We start from the raw sequence: 15,978 nt of genomic DNA, 5'->3' as shown, positions 1-15,978 counted from the left end.
ATGTTTGTTTTCTTCTTGAACTGAGGCCACATCTTCTAATTCCCTGGGGCCTTATGGGCCAGCCTCCAACATCTTGGGCATATATGTGTTATCATATATGTGTGATCAAAAGCCCTGCAATTGGCCAGGTAATTTGTGCTAAGGCTTACTACACCGCTTTTGCTTCCTCTTCTTATTTTTGAAGCTAGAGCAATTACCTCTTTCTTTTTTCCTTTTTAAAAGGGGGTGAAATTGTTTTTAAGTTATGTTTTATCCATCATATTTAAATTTTTGTAGCAGAGAATAGGGGAGTGGAATCATCTATGTCAATTTAACATGCCATATTCAGAGATGTTCCTTGTATTAGAATGACGTGATCTGGCTATGAAAGCAGACACAAAATGAGCAATCTCACTTAAAGACATGTAGTTGTCCGTGCATTAATAATAATTATTAAATGTTACAATGTATAGTAAATTGTGGAAGAGATACAGTGGGGATCCTAGACCTCATGGAGCTTACATGCTAACAAAATTAAAAAATCTGTAAAGAGCCCTGGCCAGATAGCTCAGTTGCTTAGAGCATTGTCCCTATACACCAAGGTTGTGGTTCCATCCCCAGTCAGGGCACATATGAGAGGCAACCAGTTGAAAGGATTAGCTAGCTTAATTAGGCAGATTTAGGGAGCCATAGAGAAAAGGAGGGTCTATGGGGGAAGGAATACATAATGGAGACTTGAACACACCAGGGTGTTTATCTTACTCGTACAGACGATAGAGAAATGCCACAGGCAAACAGAAATATATCTGGCCTGTGCAATTAAGACAGCCATAAACCGAGGACAGACAGGGGTATCTCTGGTCTGAGCAATGAAAGTGACCATAAGCTAGGCCAGAAGTAGCCCTGACCTGAGTAGCTGGGAGGCCATAAGATAGGCTTTCTCTGCCAGCACAACTGGGAGAGCCAGAAGATACATCAACAGTGACTCCAATCAACAAGGTAAGGGGGAGGGGAGGTGGGGACTCCACGTGGGCTTTGAGCTCTGAAAACTAATTCTCTGCAGCAGAATGACCCATAAGAAGGGGTCAGGTTCAGCCAAAGAACCGCAGCCTATTTAATGCCTCAAGACAAAGGGCAGCAGTCACCCTTCCCAGGGGCCCCCTGTCCGTCCAGGAGGGACAGAGTCTGAGGCTTAGAATTCAGAATCAGGTTTTAGAGGTAGTGTCTGCTCAGTAAAGTTTCTGTACTTTTCACCTCTCACCGTTTGTCCATGGCTTCGTTCTTCAAACCCATCGGGACAAGAACCCAGGAATTCACCTTTGCATCCTGCCTAGAGGAAAAACCATGCATTCCAGTTCAATTTTCGCATTTCACAGTCAATCCACAACTGAGTGGAACAAGTCAAGATTTCTCTTTCTTTCTTCCTTCCTTCCTTTCTTTTTTCTTTCTTTCCTTCTCTCTCTCTCTTTCTCTCCTTCTTTTCTCTCTCTAAAGTGAATAAATAAAAATTAAAATAAATTGTAAATAAAATGTAGTAAATTAAAGCCACTAGGGCATTAAATAAACAATGCATTATACATAATTGATTTCTTCTTAAAATTCAAAGATATTAGAATACATATTAAATAAGTTAAAATAATAATCTTATTGGTTGGTAATGTTATCATCTTATATTTCTATGAAATGATGGGGGTTTATCCATTTATGATAAAAAAAGCTTAGATTATACTAAGGCTTGATAGCTATTTCATATGAAAATAGTTTCATTAAGAACCAACAGTTCATGTTACTTTGAAAGCTGAAATACAAGAATATTACTATTAAAATAACAAACACAACAAGAATGTCTGCTATTATTCAACATTATTCATGAAGTTCTAGTTGTGCAATTAAAGAAGAAACATTATATATTAATTTTACAAATTAATATAAATATCATTATTTGTAAATAATATAGCTGCCTGATTAAAAATCCAAAAGATTTTGTTGGAAAAGATTTAAAAATGTACAAAACCTTAGTATCTGTTTATTATTCCAATTGCAATAACATTTTGTAACTTTCTATAGACAGAATAGACAACTCTACTCAGAAAGAAAATAAAAGATAACTTGAATTAGTAAAGTGACATCCATCCATCTTCCTTGACAAGAAGTCTCAATCTTTTAAGATGTTGATTCTTCCAAATAAATTATAAATTATGTGAGGAATCATTCTCTTAATGACTTTTGGAGGGAACCTGACAAAAATAATTATTAAGTTAATTTATAGGATAAAAAGAATGAGAATGGACAATACAATTTTGAAAAATAAGAGTAATGATAGGGGTGGTTGGGGGTATCTGGTTTTACAAGTTCTAAAAATCCTATCTAATAAAAGGGTAATACGCAAATTAACCATCACTCTGTCACAAAGATGGCGGCACCATAGCAGCTGGGGTGCTGGATGCTGGTAGCATCGCCCCAGTGACGAGCCCCAGTGTCCCGCACCCCCCAGCCTGTGGAGGGAGGGCGGGTGGGTGGGCCTCTGGCCAGAGGCTAGCCGGGGTGCGGGACACTGGCATTGTTGCAGGCCAGGCTGAGGGATCCCCTCCCGCCCCATGCACGAATTTCGTGCACCTGGCTTCTAATATATATATATATATATATATATATATATATATATATATATATATATATATATTTACAGTTGTTACAATATTGTTCATCTGGAAGACAGATAAATGGAAAAGAACATTAAGTTTACAAATGGACCCAAAAAGAAATGTAGCATATTTCTTTATCCATCCATCCATCCATCCATCTGATACTGAACATTTAAACTGTTTCTACTTCTTAATTATTGTGGATAGTGCTTCAGTGAACATGGGAGTGCAGATATCGCTTCATATTCCTGATTTCAATTGCTTTATACCCAGAAATTGGATTGATGGATCATATGATACATAGTTCTATTTCTATTTTTATTTATTTTTATTTTTTAGGAATCTCTATACTGTTTTCCATGGTGACTGCACCATTTTGCATTCCCACCAACAGTTATGTAAGAATTTCAATTTCTCCACATTCTCACCAACACTTGTCTTTAGATTTTTAGTAATAGCTATTCTAACAAGTTATATCTCATATGGGTTTGATTTGAATTTCCTTGATGCTTAGTGACAATGAGCTTTTTTTATACCTGTTAGTCATTTGTATCTCATCTTTGGACAAATGTCTTTAGTCCATTTTTAAAATGGAGTATTACTTTTTTTTTGTTTTTGAATTGTATAAATTCCTTATTATTTTAGAGATTAATCCTTTATTAGATACATGGTTTGCAAATATTTTCTCCCATTCCATAGTTCTCATTCTGTTGGTTCTTTTGTGCAGAACATATTTTCCTTAAGCTTTCTCAATCTATTGTTCTAGGGTTATTTTAATTCTCAAATAGTTAATCCCTTTGAGGTCAGGTTTGTGGCAATTTGGAGAGTTCAGTTAAAAAACATAGTCAGTTTTTTATTTATTTGCTCTCAATTTGGATTGTATTCCAGGACTCACATCCACAATATTTTCAAGACTTGACTCTCTACACATAATTCTGGGTACCTTGAGTTTTTCAGGCTGGGATTTGGGAAAGCCACACTTCTAATCTCTTTTATCTGAATTTACTGGGTGCTAACAATTCAGCTTTAAGGATCCTGATTTGGGCCTTGCATGAAGCTGAGTTGTTTTGTGTTTGTTTTTAATTTTTTAAAGTATGTTTTTATTGATTTTAGAGTGAGAGGAAAGGAGGGGGATAGAGAAAACAAATTATGAGAAACATTGATTGGTTGCCTCCTACACACCCCTACTGGGCATGTGCTGGCCAGCAATGGGGCATGTGCCCTGATCAGAAATCGAACCCATGACCTCTTGGTTCATGGGCTGACACTCAACCACTGAGGCACACCAGCGATGCAAAGCTGAGTTTAAATTATTCTTTATCAGCCAAAGGCTTTTTCAGTTATATTTGTTCCTGGTTGGTAAAAAACTAGCTGTGTCTTCCAACACTGTAATCACAGTGTTTCTTGACTCTTTTCTTTGTGACAAGTGAGTTATTTTTAAAATGCACCTCCTTTTTAGAGCATCTTGCTAAATAAGTAAGCCACATAGTAGCTAAGGCATGCTAATAACATTCTGTTTCCCAAGTTCTTCACCCAGTAACACACTACTTTGGTTCACAACCTGACTTCCAAGTTGAGGCTGGGTGCTTCACCATTATATGACATGAATTACTATCTATCTACCCCAGATAATCTTTTCACTGACCACTTGTCAGCCCTAAAGTGAATGCCACATTTTTTTTTTTTTTTTTGGAGGGGGAGTTGTTATTTCTCACTTTTGGTTTAAGCTTTTTAAGTTTTCACAAAAGCCCATGTTATTCTAAGAACAAATGACACCAAACCATCACTTGCTCACAACAATAAAAATGGAGTTCTTACTCACAGTATACTAGCATGTTCATGATGAGACAACTGTGGTTTCAGGAGCAGCTTCTTTCCAGGAGCGCTTCGCCCCAGGCACAGCTTCTCATCAGGATATCACTGTTATGGCAGGAGAAAGGAGAAAATGTAATGTAGAGCTAATTCTTAACATTCCAGTTGAGGCATGTCACTTCCACTCCAATTCTTTTGGCAGAGCAATTTGCACAGCCACACCTGAGTTCCTTGGGTGGGATGCATACTTCTCCAACAGGGAGAAGCAACTTAGGGAGAGGCACTGAATATGGGGAAACTATAATCCAATCTACCAATATAGAATGAAAAATTAGAAACATTTACAATGTCCAACAATAATTGTTAAAGTATGGTTTAGCCCTAGAAAGGACCATCATGCAGCCATAGAAGTCATATTGTAATAATCCTTATCAAGAATAGATCAACCAAAGGACTTGTACGCATGCATATAAGCCTAACCAATGGACACAGACAATAGGGGAGTGAGGGCATGGGGGGTGGGGGGGCAATGGGACAATAAGGACACATATGTAATACCTTAATCAATAAAGAAAAAAACATTATAAAAAAAGAATAGATGTTTAGTACTAGTATAACACCAGATTATTTGGCAGCATGCATTAGGGAAATAGAGCCCAAATACTTAGATTCAGTGTATTAAAATTATAGTTGAAACAAGATGCCATAATTTTCAGATGGTTCTTAGAGGATACTTTGGCTTTTGTAATGTTTACATTGTGAGTCTCTGAGAATGTAAAGCAGTGAGTTGACTATTACCCTTTTCTTAGAAAGATAAGGAAGAAGGTTAAAGAATATTTTCATTCCATTATCATAAATATAAAGTTAAATCTATAGTTTTCCTGTATCTTATCATCAACATGTTGAGTTTCTTTCTGTTTATTAAAAAAGACAAAAAGCTTTTTTATAAAATCCATAGTTCTGCTTTAATAGTTTTATTCCTCAAGAATCGTTGGCTAATAACCTTGAGACTACGTCTGAAAAATTAGAAACGTTTTTTCTAGGAAACCACAATAAGAAGAATGTTTGTAGTAGAGGGATCTTGTTTGCTTGAAGTTGTAAACAATTTTTGTCTAAATGGTTGAATTTTCTCACCATTTTTGTGATAATTAAGCAGATAATATCTTATTGATTGTTGTTATAGTTAACCTAGGGCAGTGGTGGGCAAACTGCGGCTCGCGAGCCACATGAGGCTCTTTGGCCCATTGAATGTGGCTCTTCCACCAAATACCACGGCCTGGGAGAGTCTATTTTGAAGAAGTGGCATTAGAAGAAGTTTAAGCTTAAAAAATTTGGCTCTCAAAAGAAATTTCAATCGTTGTACTGTTGATATTTGGCTCTGTTGACTAATAAGTTTGCCGACCACTGACCTAGGATATAAAAACCGTCAAGTGATTTATGAAGTTAGAAATTCATTTTAAAGCCCTATTCTTTAAAAAGAAAAAAAAAGAAATAAAAATTTAAAACACAACACAAAACTTATTCTACCACAGCATATATGATTCAATTTATGTACTTATTTATGTATAAACAACCAATTTAATAATCTGTCTTCACTTAACCATAGATTGTGAATAGATATCCATGTTAACAGCATCCATCCTATTAGTTCTAATGGTAGAATGTTTTAAGTTACCTGTGTTAACTAAATGCTCATATTTTTATTATATAGGCCAAAATGTTAACAATGGCCATATCTGAGAGTCACAGTTTTTATTTTTGTCTATTTATATCCTCTAAAATTTCTATTGAGAATATATATTTATTTTGTTATGAGAAATTTAAAAAAGAAAAAGGAAAACACCTCTTTTCTAGGTCACTCCAGCCAGAGGAGGCCTTATTCTTCTTAAAACCCTTGTTTTCCTTATTTTGTATCATAGTTATATCTAACTTGCCTTTTCTAAAAAAAATAAATTCTTCTTTTCTGGTTCACCAGTTCCTTGGGGACAGGCACTATATTGTATTCTTCTTGATGATATGCACAGCCTTTCATACCAGCTTCCTCATACCGCTTTGGAATGCAAGTTCCACAAGGATGAATGTGTACAAGCAGATCCCTGCCCAGCTCACCTCCAATTTGCATCAAGTGCTTGGTCCTCTCCCAGGACTCCCTGGGACTCCCTGTGGACTAGTGGAGCCGTGGCTTAGCTATCATTAGAAAGCAAGCCATATCTCAAACTGCATAAATATTTTGCTTGGAAATTAAAGCTTTGTCTTTTTTTTAAAAAAGGTGATTTTAAAAATCTCTTCCCTGTAGTGATCTGAAAATGGAATTTAAATGGGGAAAGCATTTGTTTTTCAATTCTCAGTTGATTAATTTTTTCACTCTGTGATTGCTATCTTTAAACCCTTGTTGGCATCAGTGAGGAAGGGCTGCAGCCTTGCAGCCCATCTGGGCTCAACTCTCTCACCTCTTTGATTTGATCTGAAAGCCTATCTATCTGCCTAGCCAATATATATTTTTCTTTAACAAAAGCAGACCTGGCAAGTCCACATATCATGAGAAACAATTTTTCGTTACTTCGCAGCTTAGAGACACCAAGTGCCGCTAAGAATTGAAATGCCTGGCTCTCATAAACATGTGTGTTTTCACCATTGTGTGGCTTAGGGTGACGTTTGAGGCCTTTGGCCTTTTGGGCCTGTCGTGCGGTCCTCCTTATGATTTGAATAATGCTCAGCCAGCCTGACTTGCAGAATTTATGATGTCTGAGGACAGTTCTTTTAAAAGCGCTTTCATTGCCCTTATCTAAACATTTCATTAAATGGCAATTTGGGGTATTTTAGTTGGGTCTTAGTTGAAATAAGAAAAATATTTTAGAAAGAGTTTTCAAAATACTTCGAAGGGGCACTTAGTGCTGTGCTTATTTTTTTCAAATACTTGGGTTACTTTGGGCTTCTTGTTAGTAAGATAACAATCTCTCTAAAGCAAAAGCTTATGTTGTATAATAAGACCTTTTCAAAACTATTTATGTATTTTAGCTTTGGGCTTTTGTACAACCCTTGGGTGGGCATTTGAAGACACCAGAATATACCTGCAGGGAATGTGGATTAAGTAATAAGTGGTAAGCTTCCAACTGAGGCTTTCTGCTTATCATTATCATCTTGGAGCAGAAAATATTCAGACTGGTAATGATTCCGGGCTACCTGCTGTGGGGGATTGCAGCCTCAGTGTAACATTTAATAAAACATTATCACTAGACTTCAGTGAGTGAGACTACATGGATAAGAACTGCCTTTAGAAGATATCAGAAGAGTGAGCTATTGAGGAAGAGAATGCAAGCCCTAGAAATAATAACACAGGAGATATGAAAGTAGAGATAAAACTTTACCCAAACTAATAAAAAACACAGTAAATGAAAAAGGGGGAAAAACCAACCAACAACAACCTATCTAAAACACAGGCGTTAAATAGATAAAGGGAGTATATAAATGAAAGTCACACATTGCAAGCCAAGCAAGAAATGAATGGGAAAATATATTAATAACGTAGAGCAAACTGAAATTCAATAAACAAGAGACTGAAATATTGGCTCAGCAACATAACGGACTAGGTACTTGGTCTCCTGAAGTTTAGAATAATGTAACTTTTCATTATGTCGAGTTTCTCACACTTGGGCCTCGCCGACTCTGTACTGTATTGTTTTGCTAGCATCAGTCATCTTTACTTGATGCATATTTTCATGCCTTTTATTTAGATTCCGTACATGTCCAAAGTTCTGACTAATTATTACACCAAGGTCTTTGCCCTTTGATTATCCTGATGTCTGCTCTAGTTGCTGATTAATAATTCAAAGTTCTGACCCTCGCTCATAAATCCCATTGTGATGAGGCACAACTGCCTGGGAAACTGCTCTTCTGGGCTAGATATTTCAGCAAGAAGTTGTTTTGGGGTCTCAATTATGTGATGACATTGTTTAGGAATCTTGTGCTTACAATTTAGTGCTTAATAGTGTTTTTACAAGAAAGCTTTCTTCTCCTAGTTCAATACATCCTCGCTTAATTAACCTTTAGAGCTTCAAGTAAGACACATTATCTTTAAAATTTTTTATACTCTGCTAGCTATACATTATTGGGCTTGTTTCACCACTAACAATGGTCTAAAGTGCTTAGTTAGGAAACACATTAGCTCTTATAGGTCATCAAGATATCACCCAGAACATAATGTGTTTCTAGTGGACTAAAAGCTGCACTCTTGACCTTTAAATATAAATCTCTACTAGGGACCTAACTGGCTAATGATGTCCCAATAATGAACAATTATTAAATTGATGTATTATTTCTGTTAATTCCAAAGTTGCTCGTTAAATTAAAAGCTCATAGTTCAGAAAATAGCTATTTGCATTTTGTAAGTAGTTTACATTTCTAAATCTCATATTTTGTAGAATGAAAGCAAATACCTCCCTTTATACTTTTGTTAATTATAGTGATAGTATTTATAAAATAAAAACCTTTATTGTACCAGTGTAAAAAGACATCATATTAATTAATTATTCTTTCTGAATGATAGGTATTTAGTAATTTTGGTCTGCATTTGACCCTCTTCAGGTACTATCTGATGTTTCTCAAAGGGAGAACATATTTTTATTTCATTTATGGCCTTTGTGAAAATTTTAGGAATTATTATTTTAAGAATATCATTTAAAAGTAAGCATATTTTTTAGGTAAGTATGAGCTGATCCATAGAACATATCATACTCCTGAAGAGTAGACAGATCTGGCAACAGTTAGAGGGGATGTGGAGATATGGGGATGAACAGTGACAGAGTGAGTTTTGGCTGCTGAAAGAAGGATCTGATTGAGAAAGAGAGGTTGAACCAGGACATGACAAAGCCTGGTGGAGTGAGAGCTCTGTAAAGAAGGGAAAAGGATTTACTAGAGACTGGCTGAGGGTGGTTACCCTTTGACACTAGAGGAAGGAAGGAGAGAAGAACTGCAGGGGCACAACTTGTAACTATAAAGCATATCCCCCTTAATTCAACCCTACTTTAAAAACATTCTTTGGTTCCTTTCCAATTAGATGAAAGGTCTAAGGAGATCATTAACATTCAGTCTTATCATAGGGCATCTTAACCTTAATCATGATACATTTTCTTTGTCTACCCCTTTTTCTTTCTTCTTTATTAGACTGCTTTCTGCTTCAGGCACACAGAACAATCCATTCATACAGTGGAGTTCTCTGGAAATATTTTTACCTATGTTATGTCTCGGTCCTTCCTGATTTCCTCTCTCAAATATTTTTACCCCTCTTTTCCTTACTTCCTCTACAGGCACTCCTTATATTTTGCCTTCTCATTCTCCTTCCCTTGCCCTCACCCTCTCCCTCTCTCTCTTTGCATCTCTTTTCTGTTCACTCACTGCTCCTCGATTGTTTTTTCCCCCCCCTCTCTTCTCTTTCTGTCTCCATCTTTTGATTATATTTTCTGCATCCTCTTTTTCTATTCTACTGACAGTTCTAGCAATGTGTTACCAGAAGAAAAATGTGTAACAAATATGTATGAAATATGAAACATATATGTATATACATTTACTGCCTATATCACATACACAAATCTCTTGAATTCTAGGTGGAATTTTGATAACCCCCGTTTTAATAAAAATCTCTTTTATATTTTCCTATTTGGGATTTTCCACCACTTCTGACTATTCTCTTTCCAAGAAATTCGAAGTATTCTGGATTTCTCATTCCCATTTTAATAATGTTGCAATAAATTGTTTTTCAATTATATGTTTATATTGTTTGTGTTTTACAACTGTGATTAATCACAACCTGCCACAGGAGAAGGGTGGAAGGAAGCATTATGCTGATTTTAAGTTTTACAGAAAAGTTTTTCAAATCTACTTAAATTAGCTAAATTGTATGTTTTATCAAGTGATGACAAGTGAGAGTTCGTTACTTTCCTGTTGGGATTATTTTATTGTCCCTTGTTTGTCTCTGAAATTTCCACTAAGAGCTCTTACTTCTCTCTTACATAAGGAACACCTGGGGTAAATGGTGAGCTGTGGTTAGAATTCTATAAGGGAGTCAGGTAGACCATGAAGCCCAGGTTTATATTGTAGCCAAAGTCAGGTGGGAAAGTGATGTTACCAGCTGTAGCAAGCATTTTGTGACCTTGAAGGACTAGCTTTTTGACAGTTGAGCTTGTTGCTTTTCTGTTCCTACCTATTTATTTCTGAGTTTGGTTTTACAATATTATCTATTTCTGTCATGCATCCAGTTTCCTTAGTCTACCTCTCCTGAGATTCTGATTCTGTTTTCAAGCCAACCCTGACAACCTGATTCTAACTGCTTGTCCATCAGCTCTGGTCTTCCAGGCCTTAGACTGGGCTCTGTCTTACTATCACCCTGTCACGATTGAAATTTCTTTTGATAGCCGAAAACCGACTTCTGCACATGGGTCACAAAGTTTCAATCGCACTGTACGTGCGCGCCCTCACGTGGTATTTTGTGGAAGAGCCACAATCAAGGGGCCAAAGAGCTGCATGTGGCTCATGAGCCGCAGTTTGCCGACCACTACCCTAGAGCATTCCATGGACACTTGGTTTAAAATATGAAAATGCAGCTGCCGCACCAGTCCCTGAGAAGACAGTAGCTGGAGAGTATAACTGTAGTCCCACTTACATTACCTCTCAAATTCTAATGGCTCCAACTCCCCACATCATTGGCTCCAGTATGCCCAGCCTTTTATGGTGTCCACTCTACCAAGCGTCTTCTTGCTATCCTAGACATGCTAACATGTGCTCATGAATCCATCGTTCTCTTTCACCACTAAGGCTGAGCTCCAATGTCATCAGTGACACAGAAGAGCCATTCCAAGAGCAAATCGTGTCCTGTTGCTGCTGCTGAGGACAACATCTCTTCTGTGTGAGCTGGAGTCCAGTTAACTGCAGCAAAGCTGGAGCCACTTACTCTCCCTCTTGGCATTCCTCTTGCAGTGTTAGAAGGAAATGTCCCTCCTGTAGAATGCCCAACAGGTAAAACAAGAGAGGGTTCCTCTGCAAAGCTGCTTAAGTTCCAAAGTGTTACAACATTTACTACCACAGCTCTTCCATTTATATAATTCCCACCTTCTCCCCAGGAGAAGACATGTGTTTTCAGGGTTGAAGGATCTAGACAAGTTTGGATATTAGCCCTGTGATGGCTTTTAGATGTGTCAGCTTGGCTAAGTTGAACTGCAGACCCCAGAACTCAGTTGCTAGCATGTTTCCAAGTGAGAAAATGACTTCTTCTTTCCATGGATTTGATATCCAAGAGGATAGCAAATGTTTGTGCAGAAGAGACATAAACAGCTGCTTTGAAGTGATCAAGAAATAGGGGTGAATGGTTAGAAGGTGAAACGTGTTTTTCATTTGTCCAAATGGCACTGAAAGAAAATTAATGTAGCCCTAGCTAGTTTTGCTAAGTAGAGAGAGCATCAGCCCCTGGAATGATGGGTCCTGGGTTCGATTCTGGGCAAGAGCACATGCCTCAGTTGTAGGCTCCATGCCCAGCCCTGGTTGGGGCGCCTGTGGGAGGCAACCAATCAATGTGTCTCTCTCACATAGATGTTTCTCTCTCCACCTCCCTTCCACTCTCGCTAAAAATCATTGTGAAAATATCCTTGGGTGAGGATTAACAAAACAAAAAGCAAAACAAGAAAATGAATGTAAATGGAGTTTGACACTTGCAAATAACTTACATTGCCCAGCCAGTTGTGGCTCAGTGGTTGAGCATTGACCTATGAACCAGTAGGTCATGGTTCGATTCCCAGTCAGGGCACATGCCTGGGTTGCAGTGTGTGGCATACAGGAAGTAGCCAATCAATGATTCTCTCTCATCATTGATGTTCTATCTCTCCCTTCCTCTCTGAAATCAATAAAAATATATTTTTTAAAAATCGCTTATCATTTGCTTGAATTCCATTGAATCCCAACCAGATTGATTTGTGAGTTATTACTATTAACCCAAGTCAATGCCATCATGGTGCATTGAAATTATTCACTTGTTTTTGTGTAATCCTGATTTCATCTAAATGAATCCCATGTCCTATTCAATTAATATCCTCATTACCATCCTCAGAAGTGAAGAGTTAAACTCACTGGGGAGCAGTAATGCTAATATGTCCCGAGAGAGAGTCATTTGGCCCCAGCTGTCCATTTTATTCTAAGCGCTAAATGCGTTAATATACATAGACTATCATTTACATAGCAAGTGGCTATGCAAGATGAATTATTTATTGTGTAACAACTACCTAGTACCCAGTGTACTATCAAATGCAAAGCTATTTCTTAGTTGACCCATATGTAAATTTGCATTATAGAATTCACTACATTCATATATAAGTCACATTGAAGTTGTGTGCAGCTATCTCTCTGAGAAGCTGTGGGTTAGGTTACCTCTGCTTTGATTTAATTGCCACTCTCCTTGTATGGCAAAGCAGCCAGCTTTTGGAATGGATGAATGGCAGGGACCCCAGCCAGGCAGCATGTGAAAAGCCTCTCCTTTGATGCAGAGAGTAAGGTGAGCGAGAAAGACAAGCCCAAATTTAATTAAAATGTTATGAGAGCTGGAAACCAGCACCTGAGACAAAGTAAAGGGGAGCCGGGTTTGTGCCTCCTGAAGTGTGGATGCTGCCAGGGATCACGAAGGTAATAAAATTCAAGCTGCTTTCCCCAGGCAGTGGGTGACCCCATCCTTTGCAGAGAGCCCTGTGTTTACATTTGGAGGGAACTGGGAGGAAGTCTTCTTGAATAAGAGATGGCCTCATTTTCAATTTATTCTTTAGTCTCTGGAATGTAATTTAATTCATCTTTGCGGTTTTCATGGGGCTTTGCAGACTATTCGTCTCTGGATTATCTTTGCAACCTCTAATAATATGGTTCATCAGGGAGGTTGGTGCCTCTGAACATAATAGTGTTAAGACTAGTTCCCTGGCGGGGCAGCTAGCAAGCTAATTACCCAACTTATTGGGGAACCAGAGCTGTATGTAAATTGCCAGTATTGAAATGAATAATGGGGGGACTTTAGAGGCCCAAAACTATAGATACACTCCCCATTAGATTCTTAGTCAGTCATTCAGGGCTCTACCAAATTGGATGGCAGCAAGATTTGCTTTGCTTGTGAGATTTTTGTTGTTGTTACTTCCCAATCCCAGCAGGACTGCAAATACTGCAAGAAAATCCTTTCGTATTATTGGTATTTTGGTCCTTCTATTTCCTATCTTACTTGGAAACAGGCAGCCCAGAGGAGTGAGAAAATGAAAAGAACAATGGAGAAGGTAATAGAATTGCACTGACCCCTTGAAGAGATTTGCTTTGAACTCCACATGAAGTATGAGGCACCTACAAACTTCACCTAAGTCAGTCCAGGTGTGCCTGCCCCTCCAAATGTAATTTCATATCTGCTTCTTCTGCGGGCAAAGCTTTCTGGATAGGAGATCTGTCGGAATGTCCCTAAGATTACCAAGTTTCATCTGCCTCTCTCATTTGATACCCATGCACCTGCACTAGAAATAGTTTCCCTCAGTAAATGACACATTTGGACTTAAAGAGTCCTATTGTAATCTAGCCCCTTACTATACAGAGCATGGTCTGGGGACAGGCAATTCGACACCATCTAGGAGCTTCTTAAATACTCCCTCCCAGACCTATGGAATCAGAATCTGAATTTCAAAAAGATCCTCAGTTGCTTCCCAAGCGCAGTAGAGTTTAAAACTCTGATCAAGCCCACTGACCTCGAACCGTTTAAATTTTCCCTATACAGGATCTTTCCTTTAAATGACTTAGGTGAGGCTTAGACAAGGGAGGGGTGCAGGGCTGATATGGATACTAAGTGCTTTCAAGCTATCCACGCTCCTATCCCTGCTGCAGGTCTACATTAGCCCATGGCACCATGACACACAGTGCAAAAATGTGCTAAGTCAATCCCTCCATTTATTGTGCACTAAGAAACTGGAGTTGGGAGAGGTTACTTTAGGTCACAGAGCTTGTTAGTGCTAATGCTGGATCTATAAGCCAGGTGGTCAGACTCCCAGTTCCACTCCCTTTTCAAGCTGCCTGGTTCTGACACCCAGGATTTGCAATAAGCCTTTGAACAAAAAAATAAGCTGTGCCTGAGACTGCGGTTGTTATCCAGGCTTTGCCACTCCCTGGACATTGAAAGGCATTTAAACACCTGTCTTTGTTGAAGAGTAAATTAGTGCATTATGTGTTTATAGCTCTGGTAATTGCACCTTATGCATATGATTGTATGTGTATACGTGTTTTGTATAGAACAAATCTGAGGTTCAATGTACACTTTTAGTTGTGATTATGAATGTTGCCTTAAAAGATAGCTACAATTCAATGCTATGAAATCAATTCTAGGTCATTAGAGAGCTCACACCCCAGCTTTTTATTCTCTGGGCTTGAAAGATGAAAAGCTTTGGATGGTGTTAAGAATAAATGTCTGTGTCCTCCCCCCCCCCGCCCCCCAATTCTTATCTTATGTTGAAGTCCTAATAAATTACATGGAAATTTCAATACCAGACATTTCAATACCTAATTCACACACTGTGTGGGTATTTGGAGATGAGGCCTTTGAGAGGTAATAGGGTTAGATGACCGTCATCAGGGTGGGACCCTCATGATAGGATTAGTGTCCTCATTTAATATTAGCAGCTTGGTGCCCTTCTCTCCTTGCATAAACACAAAGAAGAGGTCCTGTGAGCACACAGTGATATGGCAGTCGCCTACCAACCCAGAGAAGAAGCCTTAGAAAAAGACCTATCTTGCTGGCACCTTGACCTTGGGCTTCCCAGCCTCCAGAGATAAATTTTTGTTATTTGAGCCAATCAGTCTATGTCAGTGGTCAGCAAACCTTGGCTCACAAACCACATGCAGCTCTTTGGCCCCTTGAGTGTGGCTCTTCCACAAAATACCACGGCCTGGGCGAGTCTATTTTGAAGAAGTGGCGTTAGAAGAAGTTTAAGTTTAAAAAATTTGGCTCTCAAAAGAAATTTCAATCGTTGTACTGTTGATATTTGGCTCTGTTGACTAATGAGTTTGCCGACCACTGGTCTATTATGTTATGGCAGCTTGAGCAGACCACTACAGAAGGCATGTATTCCATACCAAGTTAAAAGTGAAATCTGGACATTCTTGTGGAAAGTGAATAATAATGATAGCTCTCATTCACTGAGTGTTTAACATATGCCAGATACTGCCAAACACTATGCTAGAGTCTAGCAGCTAGACATTCAATATGCCTTACCTATTTTATCTTCACACCAGTGCTCTAGATAAAGATCACTCAGGTTTTACAAACTATTTTCTGTAGAGAAGGAAGCCTATCTCAGGCTGTCTTAGTATCTCCAAATTTTACACTGTTTGGCATGAAATAGGCCCTTAAATGCTGTTATTGTACTGAAGGTTATGGGATTTACCCAAGGTCATCATTTGCAAAATTTCAGATCCAGGACTACTCCCTGAAGCTCATTGTGATAAATTGTCATAAATGGCCACAAATTCTTCCCACTACTTTAAGCATTCT

This window comes from Plecotus auritus (assembly GCF_963455305.1).
Source record: "Plecotus auritus genome assembly, chromosome: 4".
NCBI classification, from domain to species: Eukaryota; Metazoa; Chordata; class Mammalia; order Chiroptera; family Vespertilionidae; genus Plecotus; species Plecotus auritus.
This window is presented reverse-complemented; position numbering follows the sequence as displayed.